The sequence below is a fragment of the Phyllobates terribilis genome, unplaced genomic scaffold, assembly GCF_046119375.1.
Source record: "Phyllobates terribilis strain yellow unplaced genomic scaffold, ASM4611937v1 Scaffold_2__4_contigs__length_985480577, whole genome shotgun sequence".
NCBI classification, from domain to species: domain Eukaryota; kingdom Metazoa; phylum Chordata; class Amphibia; order Anura; family Dendrobatidae; genus Phyllobates; species Phyllobates terribilis.
In genome coordinates, this window is record NW_027362762.1 from 113,281,129 (window position 1) to 113,303,737 (window position 22,609).

A 22,609-nucleotide genomic window follows, 5' to 3' on the forward strand; every position below is an offset into this window, starting at 1 on the left:
CACAGGTGCTTCACAGAATTATATATCGTTGAGCTGTGAAAAATACCTTTTTTCCACAAAAATGTTGCTTTAGCTCCAAATATTTCATTTTCACAAGGGTAACAGGAGACAATGGACTATATAATTTGTTCTGCGATTTTTCCTGAGTACGCCAATACCCCATATGTGGTGGAAAACTACTGTTTTGGTACATGGCAGGGCTCGGATGGGAAGGAGCGCCAATTGACTTTTGAAACACAAAATTGCTGAGCATAGATAGCAGACATCATGTCACGTTTGAAAGTCCCTGATATGCCTAAACAGTGAAAACCATCTCAAGTGACCAGATTTTGGAAACTACACCCCTCAAGGAACTTATCTAAAGGTGTAGTTAGCACCTTGAACCCATAGGTGCTTCACAGAATTTTATAACGTTGATATGTGAAAATGAAAAAATACATTTTTCCCACAAACATGTTGCTTTTGCCCAAAATTTTTCATTCTCAGAAGGGTAACAGGAGAAAATCGAGCTTACAATTTGTTGTGCAATGTCTCCTGAGTACCCCGATACCCCATGTGGAAAACTACTGTTTTGGGTGCACGGCAGGACTCGGAAAGGAAGGAGCGCCATTTGACTTTTGGGGTGCAAAATTGTCTGGAATAGCGGACACCATGTTGCATTTACAGAGCCCCTGAGGTGCCTAAACAGTAAAAAAACCCCACAAGTGACCCCGTTTTGGAAACTACAACCCTGCAAGAACTTATCTAGAGGTGTGATGAGCACCTTGACCCTATAGGTGCTTCACAGAATTTTATAACGTTGAGCTGTGAAAATGAAAAAATACATTTTTTCCCGCAAAAATGTTGCTTCAGCCCCAAATTTTTCGTTTTAACAAAGGTAACAGTAGACAATGGATAATACAATTTGTTGTGCAATTTGTCCTGAATACACCGATACCCCATAATTGGTGGAAAACTGCTGTTTAGGCAAACGGCAGGGCTCAGAAAAGAAGGAGCGCCAAATGAATTCTGGAGCGCAATTTTGGCTGGAACAGATTGCGAATGCCCTTGACATGCTAAAAACAGCCGAAACCACAAGTGACCCCAGTTTGGAAACTACACATCTTGAGGAATTCATAAAGGGGTGTAGTGAGCATTTTTAACCCTCAAGCGATTCACGGAATTTTATAACATTAGGCTGAGTCAATGGAAATGACCATTTTTTCCACTAAAATGTTACTTTGGCCTCAAGTTTTCTATTTTTAAAAGGGATAATAGGAGAAAATGGACCCGAAAATATGTTAAGCCATTTCTCCTGAATACGCCAATACTTCATATGTGGTCGAAAACTACATTTGAGGCACAGTGCAAAGCTCAGAAGGGAAGAAGCGCCATATTGTGGTGCACATTTTGCTGGAATGGTTTGAGTGTGCCATGTCACATTGTAAGAGACCTTGAGGTACCAGAACAGCAGAACCCCCCCATAAGTGACCTAATTTTACAAACTACACCTCTCAATGAATTCATCTATGGGTGCAGTAATTATATTGGCACCACTGATGTGTCACAGAATCTTAAACCATTGGGCGGGGAACAAAAAATAATGACATTCTTACCACATAAAATTTTGTTTTAGCCCCAGATTTTACATTTTAAGATGGGAAAATGGAGAAAATGGCACCAAAATTTGTTACACAATTTCTGCTGAACATGGCAATACCCGTATGTGTCCGTACAGTACTGCTTACTTAGCCACACGGCGTGATTCGGAACGGAAGGTGCATTGTTTGACTCTTGGAGAACAATTATCATAGAATAATCCAACAGGAGAATGGAAAAAATCTTCAGGCACCACTGTGTGATATTTTTATTGTTGAACATCAGCAGTGGTAACGGACAATAATGGTGGTGCAAAGGCTAAAGTGTGGCATCTATGCAACAAGTAGAAAAATGAATAGCAGCACTCACCAAGTCCTTTGGCTAAAAAGTCCTTTATTTCATAGTGGTCTGGACAATCAGATGTAGCGGTCTAACTGAGGTGCAAGGGAGACATGCGGGGAGACGAGAGGACGACGGCCGTTTCGCAAACAAGTGCCCCTATTTTACACCCTTATATTACACCCCTGCGAGAAATTATCTACAGGTGTAGTGACGATTTTGACTCCATGGGTGTTTGCCAGAAACAAGCAGCAGTGAATGTTCCTGAGTGAAAATTTCAAATCTGCTATTGTAGTGCCCAGTACATTGTAGTGCCCTTACATTCTAGTGCCCAGTGCTTTGCGATGCCTGTACATTGTACCCTGCTTGTTTATCTGGAGACACGCACCTGTAAATTAAGCAGGTTCTCGTTGATACAGAAATGCCAAACGTGGATGCTAACTACAGGTTAGGCACACTGTGGGGCTCAGAAAGGAGGGGGGGGGGCATTTAGATTTGGGCCAGAGGCCAGAAGGAGTCCAGAGTAAAGCCCCCGTCTCACATAGCGAGATCGCTAGTGAGATCGCTGCTGAGTCACGGTTTTGGTGACGCAACAGCGACCTCACCAGCGATGTCGCTATGTGTGACACTTTGCAGCGATCATGCCCCTGCTGTGAGGTCGCTGATCACTGCAGAATGTCCTGGACCATTTTTTGGTCTTTGCCCTCCCGCTGGTCAGCACACATCGCTGTGTGTGACCAGCGGGAGCAGCGATCAGGCTGGTAACCATGATAAACAGCGGGTTACTAGGGGCACACGCGCACTTAGTAACCCGCTGTTTATCATGGTTACCACTCTGCTACAGTGACCTCCCGTGCGTGTGCCCCTAGTAACCCGATGTTTACCATAGTTACCAGCCTGCTCCTGCTTCAGCAGGCTCGTAACCAGGAGCAGGACATCGTGGAAAGATTCTTTCCACGATGTCGCTGCTACCTTGATCGCTGGTGAGCCTGCCTGTTTGACAGCTCACCAGCGATCACATAGCGACGCAGCAACGATCCCTGACAGGTCGTATAGTTGTCGGGATCACTGTAGCGTCACTAAGTGTGACGGGGTCTTTACTCTGCGGCCTCATTATAGTGAATGGATCCCTCGGGGTTTCATTTGAATCTTATCAGTAGTTACCATCATCTCTTATCTCAGTAATGTAACAATCTGTCTTCACTTAATACAGATTTTTCCTCAGAATTGAGAGTTTTAGTAATGAATGATCAATTTTGGCAGAGAAAGAAACAGATTTCTCTGATAAGATAGATTACAAAATTTCTTATTTTCATGTGTACTATTGATATATGAAATAAAAATTAAAATGAAGGTTACACTTTAACCCCTTAATAACATCTGACGTACTAATACGCGTCTGTGCCCTGGGACTTAAGAGCCAGACCTGTATTAGTACGTCATCAGCCTGTGTGCGTGCGCGATCGCCGCCGGGTGTCAGCTGATTGTCACAGCTGACACCTGGTACTATGTGCAGGGAGCGGTCCTGCACCGCTCCCAGCACATTAACCCCCGCGATGCTGCGATCGAAGTCGATCGCGGCATTGCGGGGGCAAGGGGAGGTGATCGGCGATACTCACCTCCTCTTCCGGCTTCCAGCGCAGTCTGCAAAGGCTTCCCGGGTGTTGCCATGACGACATCGGAAAAATGAAAAAGTGTTTTTTTTTGTCACTTTTTCATTTTTACGAATCAATTTGTGAAGCACCTGGGGGTTGCAACTGCTCACTATGCATCTAGATAGATGCCTTGTGGGGTCTAGTTTCCAAAATGGGGTCACTTGTGGGGGAGCTCCAATGTTTGGGCACACAGGGGCTCTCTAAACGCAACATGGTGTCCGCTAATTATTCAAGCAAATTTTACAATCAAAAAGTCAAATGGCGCTCCTTCCCTTCCGAGCCCTACAGTGCGCCCAAACAGTGTTTTTTCCCCAAATATTGGGTATCTGCGTGCCCAGGGGAAATTGCACAACAAATTTTGCGGTCCATTTTTTCTTGTTACCCCTGTGAAAATAAAAAAAATTGGGTCTAAAGTAACATTTTTGTGAAAAAAGTTAAATGTTCATTTTTTTCTTCCACATTCAAAAAATTCCTATGAAGCACCTGAAGGGTTAGTAAAGTTCTTGAATGTGGTTTTGAGCACCTTGAGGGGTGCAGTTTTTAGAATGGTGTCACTTTTGGGTATTTTCTGTCATAAAGACCTCTCAAAGTGACTTCAAATGTGATGTGGTCCCTAAAAAAATGGTTTTGTAAATTTTGTTGGAAAAATGAGAAATCGCTGGTCAACTTTTGACCCTTATAGCTCCCTAACAAAAAAAAATTTTGGTTCCAAAATTGTGCTGATGTAAAGTAGACATGTGGGAAATGTTATTCATTAACTCTTTTGTGTGACATATCGCTCTGATTTCAGGGCTTAAAAATTCAAATTTTGAAAATTGCAAAATTTTCAAAATTTTCGCCAAATTTCCATTTTTTTCACAAATAAACGCAAGTGATATTGAAGAAATTTTTCCACAATCATGAAATACAATATGTCACGAAAAAACAATCTCAGAATCAGGGGGATCCGTTGAAGCGTTCCAGAGTAATTACCTCATAAAGTGACAGTGGTCAGAATTGTAAAAATTGGCCCTGTCATTAACGTGCAAACCACCCGCGGGGCTTAAGGGGTTAACCCCTTTCTGGCCCAAGGCGTACTAATACGTATCTGTGCCCTGGGCCTTATGGGCCTGATACGTATTAGTATGTCCTGGCAATTTCGCCCGCACACAGGTGTCAGCTGACACCAAGTACCATGTGCAAGGAGCGGTGCCGCACCACTCCCTGCACATTAACCCCCGAAATACTGCGATCAAAGTCGATTGCAGCATTGCGGGAGCAAGGGGGGAGGTAAGCGCCGATACTTACCTCCTCTCCGGTGTCTGTGCCGGGTCCCGGATGTTGTCATGGTGACCTGATGTCGTTATGACAACATCTGGGTCACCAGGAGGCAAGAAGTTACTTTCGTCATACGCAGTGTGCAACCAAAGTAACTTCTCCCTGTGCAGCGCTGACAGGCTGCATAGCATAGGGATGCTGCTGCATTCCTATGCTATACAACCGGTCAGAATGTAAAAAAGTGAAAGACCCACAGTGGGACAAAGTATAAAAGTTCCAAAAGTGTCAGAAAGTAAAAAAGAAAATTGTAAAAATATTTTTAAAAAAAAATTAAAAAAATAATCCCCAAAAAATAAAAATATTCTGTACCCATAAATAAATATTCTTATGTAAAAAAAAATAAACCAATAAAAGTACACATATTTGGTATCACCGGAACGACCTGACCTATAAAACTGGCCAACTAGTTAACCCCTTTAGTGAACACGGTAAAAAATAAAAATAAAAAACAAAGCAAAAAACGATGCTTTATCATCATACTGCCAAACAAAAAATGGAATAAAACGCGTTCAAAAAGACAAATGTAAATAAAAATGGTACCGCTGAGAATGTCATCTTGTCCCGCAAAACAAGCCGCCATACAGCTCAAAAGGCCAAAAAATAAAAAAGCTAGAGCTCTCAGAATAAAGCAATGCAAAAACAATTATTTTTTCTATAAAGTAGTTTTTATTGTGTAAAGGCTCCAAAACATAAAAAAAACAATATAAATGTGGTACCGTTGTAAACATACTGACCCGAAGCATAAAGCTGCCTTATCAATTTCACCACATGTGGAAAAGCATTTAAAAAAAAACAAAAAAAAAACAATTCCTGAATTGTTGGCTTTTGTTTATTTTGCCTCCCAAAAATCAGAATAGAAAGCGATCAAAAAATGTCACATGCCCAAAAAAGGTATCAATAAAAACGTCAACTTGTCCTTCAAAAAACAAGCCACCACATGACTCTGTCGGCCGAAATATGGAAAAATTATAGCTCTCAAAACATGGCAATGCCAAAACTAGTCTTTGCAAATAAAAGGGTTTTTTAGTGTGTGACAGCTGTCAATCATAAAAACCCAATATCAATCTGGTATCGCTGTAATCACACCTACCTGAAGAATAAAGTCATCTAATCACTTATATCGCACAAGAAACGGGAGTAAAAAATAAACTCTAGGGTTAGGGTTGTGCTAGGGTTACGGTTGGGCTAGGGTTACGGTTGGGCTAGGGTTAGTGTTAAGCTAGGGTTAGAGTTGTACTAGGGTAAGGGCTAGGGTTAGGGCTAGGGCTAAGGATAGGGCTAGGGTTAGGGTTGGGCTAGGGTAAGGGCTAGGATTAGGATTAGGGCTAAAGGTTAGGGTTAGGGTTGTCTTGGGGCAAAGAAGTAAAGAAAAAAAAATTATGACGATATGGCGATTAGTGTTGAACAAGTGTTTGCTTCTTGAGTTTGCATCGGGTGCTCGGGTATGCACAGAGTATTGCGGGTGCTCGAGTGACATGCTCGAGTCTTTGTCCCATATGTTTTGCAGCTGCTATACAACCAAAAAAATCTCATGGGGATTGCTTGCCATGCACGAGCGATCCCTACATGTCTTTTTTTGGATGTCTAACAACCATGAAACATTTATGGCAGGGACTCGAGCATGTCACTTGAGCACCCGCGATACATGGTGCATACCCGAGTACCCGATACAAACTCAAGTAGTGAGCACTTGCACTCAAGACTAATGACAACTTATTCAATATGACCTAATGTTATCAAATTTTGTGTTGTACCTCTGGGTTCCAAATGTTCACTATACCCCTTGATAAAATCCTTGAGAGGTGTAGTTTCCAAAATGGAGTCACTTGTGGGGCGTTTCCACTGTTTAGGCAGATCAGGGGCTCCCCAAACACAAAATGGCATCCGCCAATTATTCAAGCAAATTTTACATTCAAAAAGTCAAATGACGCTCCTTCCCTTCCGAACCCTGTTGTGCACCCAAACAGTGGTTTTCCCCCACATATCGGGTATCTGCTTACTCAGGAGAAATTGCACAACAAATTGCATCGTGCAATTTCTCCTGTTACTCTTAAGAAAATGCAAAATTGGAGGCTGAAAAATGTGAAAATTTTATTTTTACGGCTCAATGTTACAAACTTCTGTGAAGCACCTGGGGGATCAAGGTGCTCACCACCCACCTAGATACATTTCCTGAGGGGTCTAGTTTCCAAAATGGGGTCACTTGTGGGGGGTATCCACTGTTTAGGCACATCAGGGGCTCTCCAAACTCAACATGGCGTCCGCTAATTATTTAAGCAAATTTTACATTCAAAGAGTCAAATGGCGCTCCATCCATTCCGAACCCTGCCGTGTGCCCAAACAGTGTTTTCCCCCACATATTGGTTATCAGAGTGCTCAGGAGGAATTGCACAACTAATTTTGGGGTCCATTTTTTCCTGATACCCTAGCAAAAATAAAAAAATTGAGGTCTAAAGTAACATTTTTGTGAAAAAAAGTTAAATGTTCATTTTTTTCTTCCACATAACAAAAATTCTTGTGAAGCACCTGAAGGGTTAATAAACTTATTGAATGTGGTTTTGAGCACCTTGAGGGGTGCAGTTTTTAGAATGGTGTCACTTTTGGGTATTTTCTGTCATAAAGACCCCTCAAAGTCATTTTAAATGTGATGTGGTCCCTAAAAAAATGGTTTTGTAAATTTTGTTGTAAAAATGAGAAATCGCTGGTCAACTTTTAACCCTTATAATTCCCTAACAAAAAAAAAAAATTTGGTTCCAAAATTGTGCTGAAGTAAAGTAGACATGTGGGAAATGTTATTTATTAACTCTTTTGTGTGACATATCTCTCTGATTTAAGGGCATGAAAATTCAAAGTTTGAAAATTGCAAAATTTTCAAAATTTTCGTCAAATGTCCGTTTTTTTCACAAATAAACGCAAGTGATATCGAAGAAATTTTACCACTATCATGAAGTACAATATGTCACGAAAGAACAATCTCAAAATCAGGGGAATCTGTTGAAGCGTTCCAGGGTTATTACCTCATAAATTTACAATGGTCAGAATTGTAAAAATTGGCTTGGTCATTAACGTGCAAACCACCTTGGGGGGGTAAAGGGGTTAAAAGGAATCTGTCAGTAGGATAAACCCTCCTAACCCATCTATATGGGCATATAGGTCATAGAAAGTTGAATAAAATTATAGATTGATATCTGAAATCCGATGTCTCACTCCCATGAAACTCACGTTTTTCTTAATATGTAAATGAGCTGTTAAGATCTATGAGTCGGACATAGATCTCCCTGAGAATCTGCTTCCAGAGCTCATTATAAATGAAAGGGGGCGTCACCAGCGAGAGACATGTAATGACAGACAATCTGCTCTCCTGATCTACATGCAGATTGAGATCTTGACATAGAGATCTGGTCTCCCGAGATCTCAGTTGTGCATGTGCCGCATCCAGTGGCCATTTTCCCGGAGTCCACCGCATTACACTACCAGTCTGGGGCCCGCAGCATCACCCCATTCCTAACTCCGCCAAACACTACCTCCTACCAGCCTGGGGCCAGCGGCATCTCCTGCCTTTGCCGCCGCCAGCTTCCTGCAGCAGTGACCCTGCCGACTGGGACCCCGCTCCACTGCTGCTGCCCCCCATGTAAGCTACTGTAAAAGCGGATTATAAGAGGCACCACCATTTTATTAAAAAATATTTTCCTCCCCAAAATTTGGGGTGCGTCTTATAATCCGTAGAGTGTTTTTTTTTGTTTTCCGCCGGTGTCCACACCAAACTAGACAATAACAATCTTCTCTGGTTATTGCATTTTTGCTGCATTTTTTTCTGCTTTTTTACCCTTATTTGATGCTTTTTTAGCGCAGATGTGAAGCTATGTTTTAATGTGTTTTTTTTACAGTACTGAAAAGCTGTGATTCTGCACATAAATTTGCAACTATATTTTTTACATGTGTTTTTTTTTCAGGCTCCTCATAGAAGCTTATCGAGAGAAGAAAAAAAAGCACCAAAACCGCACAGTTCTGCAGCAACTTTAGACGCACAGGTGGCGCACTTTTCATGAAATCACATTCACTTTGCTTGGACAGTTAAAAGCAGCAGAACTTCTGCGCAAAAAAAAAAAACATCAATTAAGGATGCAATAATTAGAGAAGATTGTTATTGCGTCATGTAGTTCGGACACCTGCATAAAACATGAAAAAAAAGCAGTAAAAAAAAAGCAGCATTTATGTTGCGTGTGAACACGGCCTCAGTGTCACCTTTTTATTACATTTTTTATGGGTTTAATGTAGAAAATAAATCAATCACACCATTTTTTGACTGATACTAAATGCTCTGCTTCTTGCACTTAAATAAAAGCACAGAATTTAGCAATAATTCAGCAGTCTGTTGTAGTCAGCCCTCCCCTGACCTCCTAGTGGCAGCGTTTTACATGAATACATTCTGGCATTTCATACATTTCGCGAGATAATTTGATTTTCACACTGCGGTTATACAATTATTAGTAACACACAAAGCAGATAAAATTTCTGCCTTTGTAATATCTAGTTCACATCGTATCTCGGTCAAACAGCTGGCGCTCTGCACATTACGCCGCAGATGGTACTTGTGAGATCTATTTTAGCTCAGTACGTTCTTAAAAAGGTACAGATCAGTCATTCCCAGATCGGCAAGTCTACATCCGTACTATGCTATAAATTCAGAGGAAAACATCCTTATTATGTCCACTAAGCCTGAAGGCTCAAAACTCTGCTCTTTTATAACCAAGGATCAGGTACTCATAGGTTATGGCTGCAAAAATCTTCAGAAGTTACAATTGCTCCACTGAATGTACTTTAGGCTATGTGCCCACGATGCAGAAATGCTCAGGATTTTTTCCTGAGTGTTTCTGCATCTCCCTGGCAGAAAAAACGCATGCGGATTGTACATGCGGATTGTACATGCCTTTTCCTGCCAGGGACATGCGGAAATGCAGCGCTACCCACTGACATTTCCGCATGCGGGTTGACAAGCGATTTCCAAGCGATTTTAGCATCTCTTGGAAAGTGCTTGTGACAACTAGGTCACACTATATAAATCCATGCAAACTGCATGGATTTATATAGTGTGACCCGAGAGAGTGTTAAAAATAAAAAAATAAATATATACTTACCCTCCGATGGCCCGCGCTGGCTTGTTTCGCTCGGTCCCGGCTGCCGGCAGCAGTGGATTGAAAAACCTGCCGATGTCAGCGTCGCGTGACCCGTCACATGACTCTGACGTCAGCGCAGGTCCTTCAATCCACTGCAAAGTGCCGGGAAGCAAGTAGGAGCGCTGCGCGGGCCGCCAGGAGGTAAATATACATTTATTTTTTATTTTATTACAAATTTTTTAATGGTACCTGGGTGTGGATGAGACTCTCCTCTCATCTACACCCGGGTACCATCCGCACATTAGAACGCTTGGATTACGCATCTACATATACAGTGATGCGTAATCCATGTGGTCTAATGCAAGTCAATGGCGGCGAAGACGCAGCACTTCCGCAAAATAATTGGTAGTGCTGCATTTTTTTCCGCAATGATAATCTGCAGTGGAAATTTCCGCAGCATGTGCACAGCACATGCGGATTATCATTTGGGAACATTGCTGCCCTTCTACCATGCTTTTTTAATGCATTTCCACAGCGTTTCCGCAGCTGCAAAAACGCTGCAGAAACGCATTAAAAACGCACGTGGGCATACAGCCTAAAGGGGTTTTAATAAAGAAGAAAAAAAAGTCTTTGTTTATGTTTTATGTATTTAACGAACCAAATCTATTTTGAATTTGTAGGTATTAGCTGAAATTGGAAAAGGTTTCTCTGCTACTTTACTAATTGCACAAGTTTGCATCATCATTAGAAGGATTACATGATCTCCGCAGGTTTGCCTAGAATGGCTTTCAGCTATCACATTAGATAGTATAGCACAGCCTATAAGGAGGGGCTATCATAGCCTGTAGAAGTGCAAAAATAAGAAGTGAAACAGCCATTTTGAGCTGAATCTGAATAGTGAGAGGACGTCACATCTAACAGGTTAGCCATAGATAGATCGTGGGAGTTGATGAAAGCCTTGCAGGCTGATTGTCAGCACCACTGCCGCTATGATAATACGGTGGTAACACGTGGTAGATAAATATTTTATTATTACTGGGTCGTTTACTACATCCATGATCTTTTCATTACTAACAAACTTTCCTTCCTTGGCATCACCGAAACCTGGCCGACCCCCTCTGACACGGCCTCTCCAGCTGCACTTTCGTACGATGGATTGCAACTTTTTCACACACCCCGCCCCAGCAGCAAGCATGATGGAGAAGTTGGCTTTCTCCTGTCAGATAACTGCTCCTTCACCCAAATTCCACTGCCAACCTCCATTACTCTCTTTTCTTTTGAGGTGCACTGTGTGTGCATCTACTCTCCCTCCAACCTCCAACTGGCTGTCATTTACCACCCTCCAGGGCCAGCCACCACCTTTTTTGACCACTTCACCACCTGGCTACTTCATTTCCTTTCCGCTGACATCCCCATTATCATCACGGGCGACTTCAACATCCCCATTGACACTTCCCACTCAGCTGTCTCTAAGCTTCTATCTCTCACTTGTTCCTTCGACCACGCTCAATGGTCTTCAACAACCACTCACAAAGAGGGCCACACACTGGACCTCATCTTCAGCCACCTCTGTTCCCTATCCAACCTCTCTAACTCACTTCTCCCTTTGTCTGACCACAATCTACTTACATTATCTTCCTTCTCCTCTCCTGGTGCACAATCCCCACCCAAAAATTGAAAAAGTGGCTTATTTAATTCTAAAGTCCCACACCTATAATAGCCGCATAGCAGTTGCTCCCACAAACTGGCTATAGTCCACACAAAACAGAAAACGGCACAAGATGTTTTTCTTCATAATGTTTCCAAAAATATTTCATCCAGCATATAAATACAAGTAATAGATAAAACTGTGCAGTATATTCACCAGTGTGAACAAATCATCCAGACTGCGATACGGGGTTGAGCAAGCTTCCGACTTGCACACAAATTCTGGGTGTGGGTGATCCCTGTGCAGACTTGCACTTCCATAGAAGGACCAGGAGAGCAGAGACACTGACCGACGATGAGGGAATCACACCTGCGGCGATGTTTTGGGGGACCTCTTCTTCACTCGCCTCTGTTCCCTATACAACCTCTGTAACTCACCTTTCCCTCAGTCTGACCACAACCTACTCATATTCTCTTCCCTGTCCTCTCCTGGTGCACTTTCCCCACTCCACAAACTTGCACACCCTTGCAGAAAAATCAAACACCTTGAATTACCCTCACGCTGAATCCCTTTTCCCTCTTGCGGACATAAGTTCCTTACATAATGCAGATGCTGCTGCTGCTTTATATAACACCACAATAGCTGCATATCTGGAATCGGTCACCCTCCGCACACATACCAAAGCTCGCACAATCAACAGGCAACCCTGGCACACCAGCCTGAGTAAAGAACTGAGGTAAGTTGCTGAGCGGAGATGGAAAAGATCCCATTCCAACGAGCACTTCATCAAATTCAAACAGTCCTTCACTTACTTTCAAGTCTATACTAACTGCAGCAAAACAAACCTACTTTTCATCTCTCATATCCTTCCTGCCTCACAACCATAAAAAACTATCAACACTTTCAATTCTCTCCTCCATTTTCCAGCACCGCCTCCCTCTCCTCTGATCTCAACTGAAGACTTTGCCTCATTCTTCAAGCAGAAGATTGATAACATCAGACAAAGCTTTGGTCTACAGTCCCCACAACCCCTCTTCATAACTACTCAGTTCTCCTTCTCCAAAACCAGCTTCTCCGTCATTACAGAAGATCAACTTTCTTCTCTGCTCTCCAGATCTGACATCTCACCACCTGTGCACTTGACCCGATCCTGTCCCACCTCATCCCAAAGACCACCACAGTCTTCATCCCAAGCCTAACCCATCTCTTCAACCTTTCAATAACAACTGGTGTTCTCTTGCTACAAACATGCCTCGATCACACCCATCCACAAAATGCCCTCCCTTGACCCATCCTCTGTGTCTAGCCATCGCCCCATATCACTTTTCCCCTATACCTCAAAACTACTGGAACAAGACGTCCGTCTTGAAATGTCCTCCCTCCTCTCCTACTGCTCCCTCTTTGACCGTTTACAATCTGACTTCCGACCGCAACATTCCACTGAAACTGCCCTGACTAAAGTCACCAATGACATACTAACCGTCAAATCCAAGCGACTCTACTCTGTCCTGCTCCTCCTGGACCTGTCCTCTGCCTTCGATACAGTGGACATTTCCCTCTTACTACAGATTCTCTCATCTCTTGGCATCACAGACCTGGACCTAAATTGGATCTCTTCACACCTCACAGACCAGCCACTCAGTGCCTCCCATTCACACATCACCTCCTCATCTCGCCCCCTATCTGTCGGTGTCCCCAAAGTTCAGTTCTAGGACCCCTGCTCTTCTCCAGCTACACCTTCGGCCTGGGACAGTTCAGAGTCCCACGGCTTTCAGCATCAGCTCTATGCTGATGACACACAGATCTACCTCTCTGGACCTGATATAATCTCAGAATCCCATAACGTCTATCCACTATTTCAGCTTTCTTCTCTGCTAGATTTCCAAAACTTCACATGGATACAACAGAATTCATCATCTTTCCCCAATCTCACTCAACCCCCCCAACAGATCTATCCATCAAAGTGAATGGATGCTCACTCTCCCTAGTCCCGCAAGCTCACTGCCTCGGGGTAAACCTTGACTCTGATCTCTCCTTCAAACCACATATCCAAGCCCTTTCCACTTCCTGCCAACTCCAACTTCAAAATATTTCCCGAATCTGCACATTCCTTAATCAAGAATCTGCAAAAACACTAGTGCATGCCCTCATCATTTCATGCCTCGACTACTGCAACCTCCAGCTTTGCGGCCTCCCCTCTAACACTCTGGCACCCCTCCAATCTATCTTAAACTCTGCTGCCTGATTAATCCACCTGTCCCCCCTCTATTCCCCGGTCTGTCCTCTCTGTCAATCCCTTCACTGGCTTCGCATTGCCCAGGGACTCGAGTTGAAAACCATAACCATGACATACAAAGCTATCCACAACCTGTCTCCTCCATACATCTGTGACCTAGTCTCCCAGTACTTACCTGTATGCAACCTCCAATCCTCACAAGCTCTCCTTCTCTACTCCCCTCTTATCTCCTCTTCCCACAATCGCATACAAAAATGTTCCCATGCATCCCGCGTAATCTGGAACGCTCTACCCCAACATATCAGACTCTCACCTACAGTGGAAACCTTCAAATGGAACCTGAAAACCCACCTCTTCCGACAAGCCTACAACCTGCAGTATCCGTTGTTCCACCATACCGCTGCACGACCAGCTGTACCCTCACCTATTGTATCCTCACCCATCCCTTGTAGACTGTGTAGCCATCTCTCCTCTTGTACTAGTCGGTGACTTGAATTGTTCAAGATTATTGTACTTGTTTTTATTATGTATACCCTTTTCACATGTAAAGCGCCATGGAATAAATGGCACTATAATAATAAATAATAATAATAAATCAGTAGCTATTGATAGAATAGGCTTAAAAGCAGGCTTAAAATCACTTGAAAGCTCTGTTCAAGGATGGAGTGATGGAAATGGTAGTGACTATATACAGGTATCTCGGTTATTTTCAATGTTATCGAAGGACCAATCTATTACAGTGTTCAAGTAATACAACCACAAAATAAGGCACCATTATTTCTCAAGGAAAGACATACTGTACTTGTGTGGAATTGTCATTGTGTGGCAAGGTGCATTCTACAGTTGACAGCACTAATTAGGGCCAGGGACAGTGCATGTCTTTTATGGCCCACTGAGTCTATATTTTGAATGGCAATTATGCACCACCGCAATCAAGCCAGGTGTTGAAACTTCTGGTTCCAATATCAGGCGGCACTTAAGCATCTTATTCACCTCATCCTCATCAATGGACAGCTTCCTGTAAGCAGTGTGGCAGAATGTTGCATCCACTCCATGTCCTAGATATTTTTGTTCTTGAAAGCTGAAAGACTGCCATGCTGTTTTACAGCTTATGAGCGTTGCCAAACAAACGCCATATTGCCAAGGTCTTGCTCCTCTGTATTGAACAGCACATGTTATGCTAGATACAGTGCCTACAAGTAGTATTCAACCCCCTGCAGATTTAGCTGGTTTGATAAGATGCAAATAAGTTAGAGCCTTCAAACTGCAAACGAGAGTAGGTTTTATGAACAGAACCATAAATCTTACAAACCAAAAAGTTATGCTGCTCAGTTGAATTTTATTATATTTTAAACATAAAAGTGTGGGTCAATTATTATTCAACCCCTATGTTTAATATTTTGTGGAATAACCCTTGTTTGCAATTACAGCTAATAATCGTCTTTTATAAGACCTGATCAGGCCGGCACAGGTCTGTGGAGTTATCTTGGCCCACTCCTCCATGCAGATCTTCTCCAAGTTATCTAGGTTCTTTGGGTGTCTCATGTGGACTTTATTCTTGAGTTCCTTCCACAAGTTTTCAATTGGGTTAAGGTCAGGAGACTGACTAGGCCACTCCAACACCTTGACTTTTTCCCTCTTGAACAAGGCCTTGGTTTTCTTGGCTGTGTGCTTTGGGTCGTTGTCTTGTTGGAAGATGAAATTACGACCCATCTTAAGATCCTTGATGGAGGAGCGGAGGTTCTTGGCCAAAATCTCCAGGTAGGCCGTGCTATCCATCTTCCCATGGATGCGGACCAGATGGCCATACCCCTTGGCAGAGAAACAGCCCCACAGCATGATGCTGCCACCACCATGCTTGACTGTAGGGATGGTATTCTTGGGGTCGTATGCAGTGCCATCCAGTCTCCAAACGTCACGTGTGTGGTTGGCACCAAAGATCTCGATCTTGGTCTCATCAGACCATAGAACCTTGAACAAGTCTGTCTCAGAGTCCTCCAAGTGATCATGAGCAAACTGTAGACGAGCCTTGACATGACGCTTTGAAAGTAAAGGTACCTTACGGGCTCGTCTGGAACGGAGACCATTGCGGTGGAGTACGTTACTTATGGTATTGACTGAAACCAATGTCCCCACTGCCATGAGATCTTCCCGGAGCTCCTTCCTTGTTGTCCTTGGGTTAGCCTTGACTCTTCGGACAAGCCTGGCCTTGGCACGGGAGGACACTTTCAAAGGCTGTCCTGGCCGTGGAAGGCTAACAGTAGTTCCATAAGCCTTCAACTTACGGATGATGCTCCCAACAGTGGAGACAGGTAGGCCCAACTCCTTGGAAAGGGTTTTGTACCCCTTGCCAGCCTTGTGACCCTCCACGATCTTGTCTCTGATGGCCTTGGAATGCTCCTTTGTCTTTCCCATGTTGACCATGTCTGAGTGCTGTTCACAAGTTTGGGGAGGGTCTTAAATAGTCAGAAAAGGCTGGCAAAAGAGATCTTTAATCCACACATGTGAAGCTCATTATTCTTGGTGCCTGAACTACTTCTTAATACTTTAGGGGGACCAAACAGAATTCTTGTGGTTTGAGGGGTTGAATAATAAATGACACTCTGAATTAACTTTTAACGTTTTAAAAAAAAAAAAAAAGCAAAAACAAAATTTGCTGCAGTGCATTTCCCACTTCCAGGCTGATCTACAGTACAAATGTCACAATGCCAAGTTAATTCCGCATGTGTCAACCAGCTAAATCTGCAGGGGGTTGAATACTACTTGTAGGCACTGTAGTTCCCTGTCAACTACAATTGGGCAACTTAGTAAGAATAGAAGATAAGTACTGGCTCAGCTCCTCGCAGTGCTTCTTAAAATTCAATATTTATTTAAACATGGTTAAAAAAGTACAAAAGACTACCGCTATAAAATCATCACCTCCACCAACAGGTTTCTAACGCACTATGCATCCATGGTTTGATTAGCAGTAAGCAAAAATGCCACAAATATTGTGCGTTTGTGCAGTGACAGAATGATGTGACTGAGAACCGCCGGAGTTGCGATGTTTTAACTCCATGGATTTCAACAATGCATATGTTGGAGCATCTGTACCAGTAACTTAAGGTATTATTGGTAGGTAATAAGGGTAGCTTTCGGAGGCCATTGGAAATTACTACAAATTTATTATCGTGTTAACTGTGACATCAACAATATCATTCCCCTCATAATTAACTCAGACAAGGAAAAATAGCAACTTCCCAACTTTCCTCATCACCCTAGGTCTGTTGGGACCCCATGGTGCTTCTGATTGCTTTTTCACAGGGCCATAGAGTATAGGACTGCCCTTACTTATTCACATTGTTCTATAGGCTTTGTTAATACTTTGTTGGAGCTTTCTTTGGAATATGTTGGGCAATACAATTCAACATTTTTCGGTATTTTATTGATTTGCTGATAAATATGTTCAATAAGTAATCATTGAAGCAATTTTTTAATCCACGATGACAAAACATTTTTATTACCATTTTTGGTAGAAATTAGGATTTTCAGGGCATTGACTAGTGTGAATTTCCCCAATAAGCCCCTGCGCAGGATTGGACCCTTGTGCAGGGATGTGTACAATATGCGCTACACCACAACAAAGCAAGGGGCTACTGACACCTCCAAGTTTGGGTAGGTCTGGTGCCAATCTCGTGCTGTGCACCTGCGCAAGATTGAACCCTGCCCAGAACTGAAAACAAAACGGTTGTTGTAGTGTTATTTTTTGTCACTACCTAACTGGGTCGGAGAGGGTAATCGATCCAGGAATTGAACCCTGATTCTACATTAGTTGTGGTTTGGTCACTATGGAAGCCACAGAAAGCAACATACAAAGTTGATTGGGAAGTTTGTGACAATCTAATGGATAGTCACAATGAGGGCCCCTGTTCTACATTCATAGTTTACAAAATATACGATCCAACCAGGTTGGGCCATGTGATTTCTCCCCCTGTAGGCGCCTGTACTGGAAATTTCATTGTTCTCTTGAACTTACAGACAGTTACAGAATGGCCTATTTGATCGCAAAATAAGGATAATTTTTGGACTGTTTTTTAATTTTAAAAAGCCTTTCAGTGCACACTATTGTTGCCACCAGGTTACCTATAGCAATGCAAGTTGAGGACACTCACTTTGAAATCACTAAGGCTATGTCACACACACCCCACTAGGTTCAGATAGGGCGAGATGGGTTTCATGAATTCTTTGGAATCCTTGGGGAGCCGTTACTCAGGGCGACTATAGGCTGCAGCTTCTCTCATGCACACGATAGATTCTCTTGCTGACCAGACACATCTGACATGAGTCAACAGTTCTGAAGCACAACACTTCCTGTCTCCTGTGCTTGTGTTATTTGTAACAGTTGCTGGATGCTTTTGAAGCAACAGCGCTACTTCTGCATGTCACAGTTGTTTTTTGCGTTACAGAGATTAAAAGGGATTAAATACAGTTCAAGGAGACCTCAGAGTGTTTTGTGTTTTCAGAGCGACTAAAGTCTCTTCGATTTGTGGAGAATCAATTCTCTGCAATACGAATTTCCTGGCAAAATTTAGCATAGCTGACTAATTCAAATCTAAAACAATGTACTTATCTGTAATACTTTCAAATGGCGCTATATCATGTAGAATCTTTCTCTGATAGCCCCAATTAAAAAAAAAAATAGTCTTTTCGCTATTGCAAAGTAAAAGTAGAGTTGATTCCGGCAGCTAAGTAGAAAAGGGTTCTTTACAGGTCGAGAAGTCAGACTGTGGAATGCCTGGCCCCAAGAGATAGTAATGGTAGACACTATCAGCATTTAAAAAAGGCCTGGATGATATTCGCGCAGGGGTGGATTAAGAGTAGCAAGGGCCCCGGGCAGTTTAGAAGGCATGGGCCCCCTCCCCACACACACACACACACCTGATGTATCACGTGACATGTCACACGATCCCCCTTTTATAGATAATGTGATAGTTCATGTGAAATGAATTCTGCACAAAAATTAATATATTAATTATAATTATTTTTTTACATCAATTGTATGACTTAATATTGAGCACAATTAAGTATGCTGACATCCCCCTATATACAGTATGAGACCCTACATACAATATGAGCTGCCACATAATGCTCCTATACACAGCAGGAAACCGCAAGTAGCCATCTATACACAGCAGGAGGCCGCACGTAGCCATCTATACACAGCAGGAGGCCACACGGTGCCATTTATACACAGCAGGAGGCCGCACGGCACCATCTATACACAGCTGGAAGCCACATGGCGCCCCTCAGATACAGCAGTGATCACAGCACAACATATCGACCAGTGTGTCCCTGTACTGGGAATATGGAGGACCTCAGAGTAGCTTGTTATTCACACGCTCTACACAAGAAATTTGCTGCTGTCCACAACCGTCAAGTGTCAACCTCGGTCATACGTAAGCATTGTTCCTGCTACCTATTGTGCATATGTTCCAGACCTAGTAAACAAGACTTTATTTTCGTAAATATGTCTGTCTTCGTCATGGTGGAGCTAAAGGGTCCCAGTGTCTTGCAAATCATGGCAGAACATGGTTTGAAGGTGTCAGCAACTGCATCAGTAACACATGCCCACACCCAGGGACCCCTATGTAGGGTGTTTTGGGACGCTGAAACAACAATCATCCAGTCTTGTCCCTTACAATATGATACAATACACACCATATTATGGTAATGTAATACTGATGAAGAGGCAAGGTTCAGTCTCGAAAATTGTTGATGTTTTATACCAATAAGGAATAATTTGTATCATCAAACATGTTCTTCAATCAAACAGCAGCGCCGACATGATAGCCCTCCCAACTTCTCTACTTCATCGGTTTACACATAGACGGATCTGAGCGTCTATATGGGAGCAAGCTGAGCAGAGCTAACATGGGGGGCACCAAAAGATAATAATAGTATGAGACATGCCATATCCTGGCTATGACACTTTCTTTCACTATGGCACACAACCATATAATAGATGCCTAATGTGATATTATCTGGGGGCCAGACAAAAAAAGCCTTGAGATAACATGAAAATAGAACAGTTCACCCTTTCATCTGTTTATATAACGAAGAATCCAGCACTCCCGGGAAAACGAAATCCATGATGAGTAAGAGCTCATGCAGGGCTCACAATGCGTAAGCGACTCTTCAGTACATCTGAATGCTTTAAGTGTTTTCTGGGGGGAAAAAATGGATTTTAACTCCTGGATTGCTGGATTCTTTCATTTATATGCATTAAAAAAAAATCATAGCATGCACCTTTGGATGACGTATTTCACACCATAGTACCTGTATTACATATAAAATAATAACAGCAATAAAGAGGGCAATTAAAAATCAATAAAAATGGTAAGTATAAATAATGAAAATCAAACCTCACTGATCATCCTAATTGAGGGTAGGTTCCCTCACCTTTATAAAAAGGTTGCCCAATTGAATAACATAGGTCCGAGTGAGGTCAGTTTTTTTAACGTATAGCAGTCGGACCAAAAATATGGTCATGTACACGAGCCCTGAAATAGATGCATTTTCGGGAGTGGTCACAAACGTAATAGGCGAGTCAGCCTTTTTATTTCATGTATTTAACTATACAAAAAGCACTTAAAGGGGTTGTCCGGTACTTTTTTTTAAGTTGCCCAATGTATTCACCATGTGGACATAAGTATCTCTGTAAATACCTTGTGTTGCAGATAATGCCTGTGAGTGGCGCTATCGGTGGCCGCTCACAGGCATCACGTGACCCCCGCCTGCAGCCGGCTCTGACATCACGACAAGTCCAGGCTGCAGTCGGGGGTCCCTCTTCCGCATTCCACCGGTGGCTGCTGGGTTGTGGGCGGGGTTACCCCACGCGTCACACCCAGCATCCAAAGCGCGCTCTCACTCTCCCCATTCATTGGGAAAGCGCGCGGTGGATGCCGGGTGTGACTCAGGGAATAACCCCAGTGATGAGTCACTCCTCACTTGTAGTGACGTCAGCGCGGGGTCACGTGATGCCTGTGGACGGCCACCGATGGCGCTGCTCACAGGCATTATCAGCAACACAATGTATTTACAAATATACTTATGCCCACATGCTGAATACATTGGGCAATTTAAAAAAAAGTACCAGACAACTTCTTTAAACATCATACAGTTGATGTGGAGATTAAATGGGAAAAAATTAGACATACAAAATTACCAAATATTGGGTGAAATTAGGATACTAGAGCAAGCTAGCCAGATTGATAGCAGACTAAATTAGAAAAAAAGGTGCAAATTATTACGTAAATGCAGTCTGCACCATAATTTGTATTTTTTCTTATTGAGAGGAGTGGGGTTTAAGCTTCTTTTTCAGGCGAGATGGTGTGCATAAAAATGACTAACTGTGCAAGGCCACATTTCACACACTGAGTATTTGGTAAGTTTTTTTACCTCAGTATTTGTAAGCCAAAACCAGGAGTTGAACAATCAGAGGAAAATTATAATAGAAACACTATGTATAGCATAGGCGATCAGATGATCGCAGCTTCAAGACTATTAAATAAATAAAAAGTGAAAAAAATAAGTTAATAATATGAAAAAAAAATACAAAAGTTCAAATCACCCCTTTATTGCCCCATTGAAAATATAACAGTAAATATATATAAATGCACATATTTGGTATCGCTGCCTTCAGAAACGCCTGATCAAATTCATTTTATATTTTGATAGATCGGTAGAATTACGTCTTTTTGGCCGCCGCAACATTGCAATAAAAGGCGATCAAAACATTGTATCTGCCCCAAAATGAGATCAATAGAAATGTCAGCTCAGTGCGCAAAAAATAAGCCCCCACCCAGACCCAGTTCATGAAAAATGAAAACGCTACAGGTGTCGGAAAATGGCAAGAAATGTAAAAACTTTTTCGTACAAATTTCAGAGATTTTGTTCACCACTTAAATAAAAAAGAACATATACATGTTTGGTATTTGCGTACCCGTACTGATCTGGGGAATCATGTTACCAGGTCAGATTTACCACATAGTGAACATGGTAAATAAAAAGCTCAAAAAACAATTGTGGACTTTTTTTTGCAATTTAACCGCACTTTGAATTTTTTATTCCAGTTTTCCAGTAACACTATATGGTAAAATAAATGGGGTCATTGACAAAAGTACAACTTGTCCCGCAAAAAACAAGCCCTTATACGTATATATTGAAGGAAATATAAAAAGTTATGGATCTTGGAAGAAAGGGAGGAAAATACGAAAACGAAAAAATGGAAAATGGTCCAGAGGTGAAGCGGTTATAAGAGATGTGTGCTCGAAACCACTTTATATTGAATCGGTGAGAATCCACAAAATTGACCCTTCATTCATTTATGATTTACGTAATTTACCTGCTGCCATTAATAAACTACGGTAACTAATAGCTGCCCCCACAGTGTGTAGGAGACGGGGGACGCCTTAAACACGGTCTGCTCCATGAAGTTTTCCAATATGAGAAAGAATAATTGAGCTACAGCAAGGAGACAGAATGACGCTGGAGACTGATAATAATGATCATCTCACCGGGTTTCCATGCCGTAACTTAATAATGTTCTGGTTTTGTGCCAGCAGCCGTCTAGGGTGGGGGTACGTGATGAATGGTCTGGCTTATTACTCGGTGTTCTATCACAATGGCACCCTGGCTGTGTTATTCTAGGAGGACAGAAATAAGGGCATGTCATTTACCC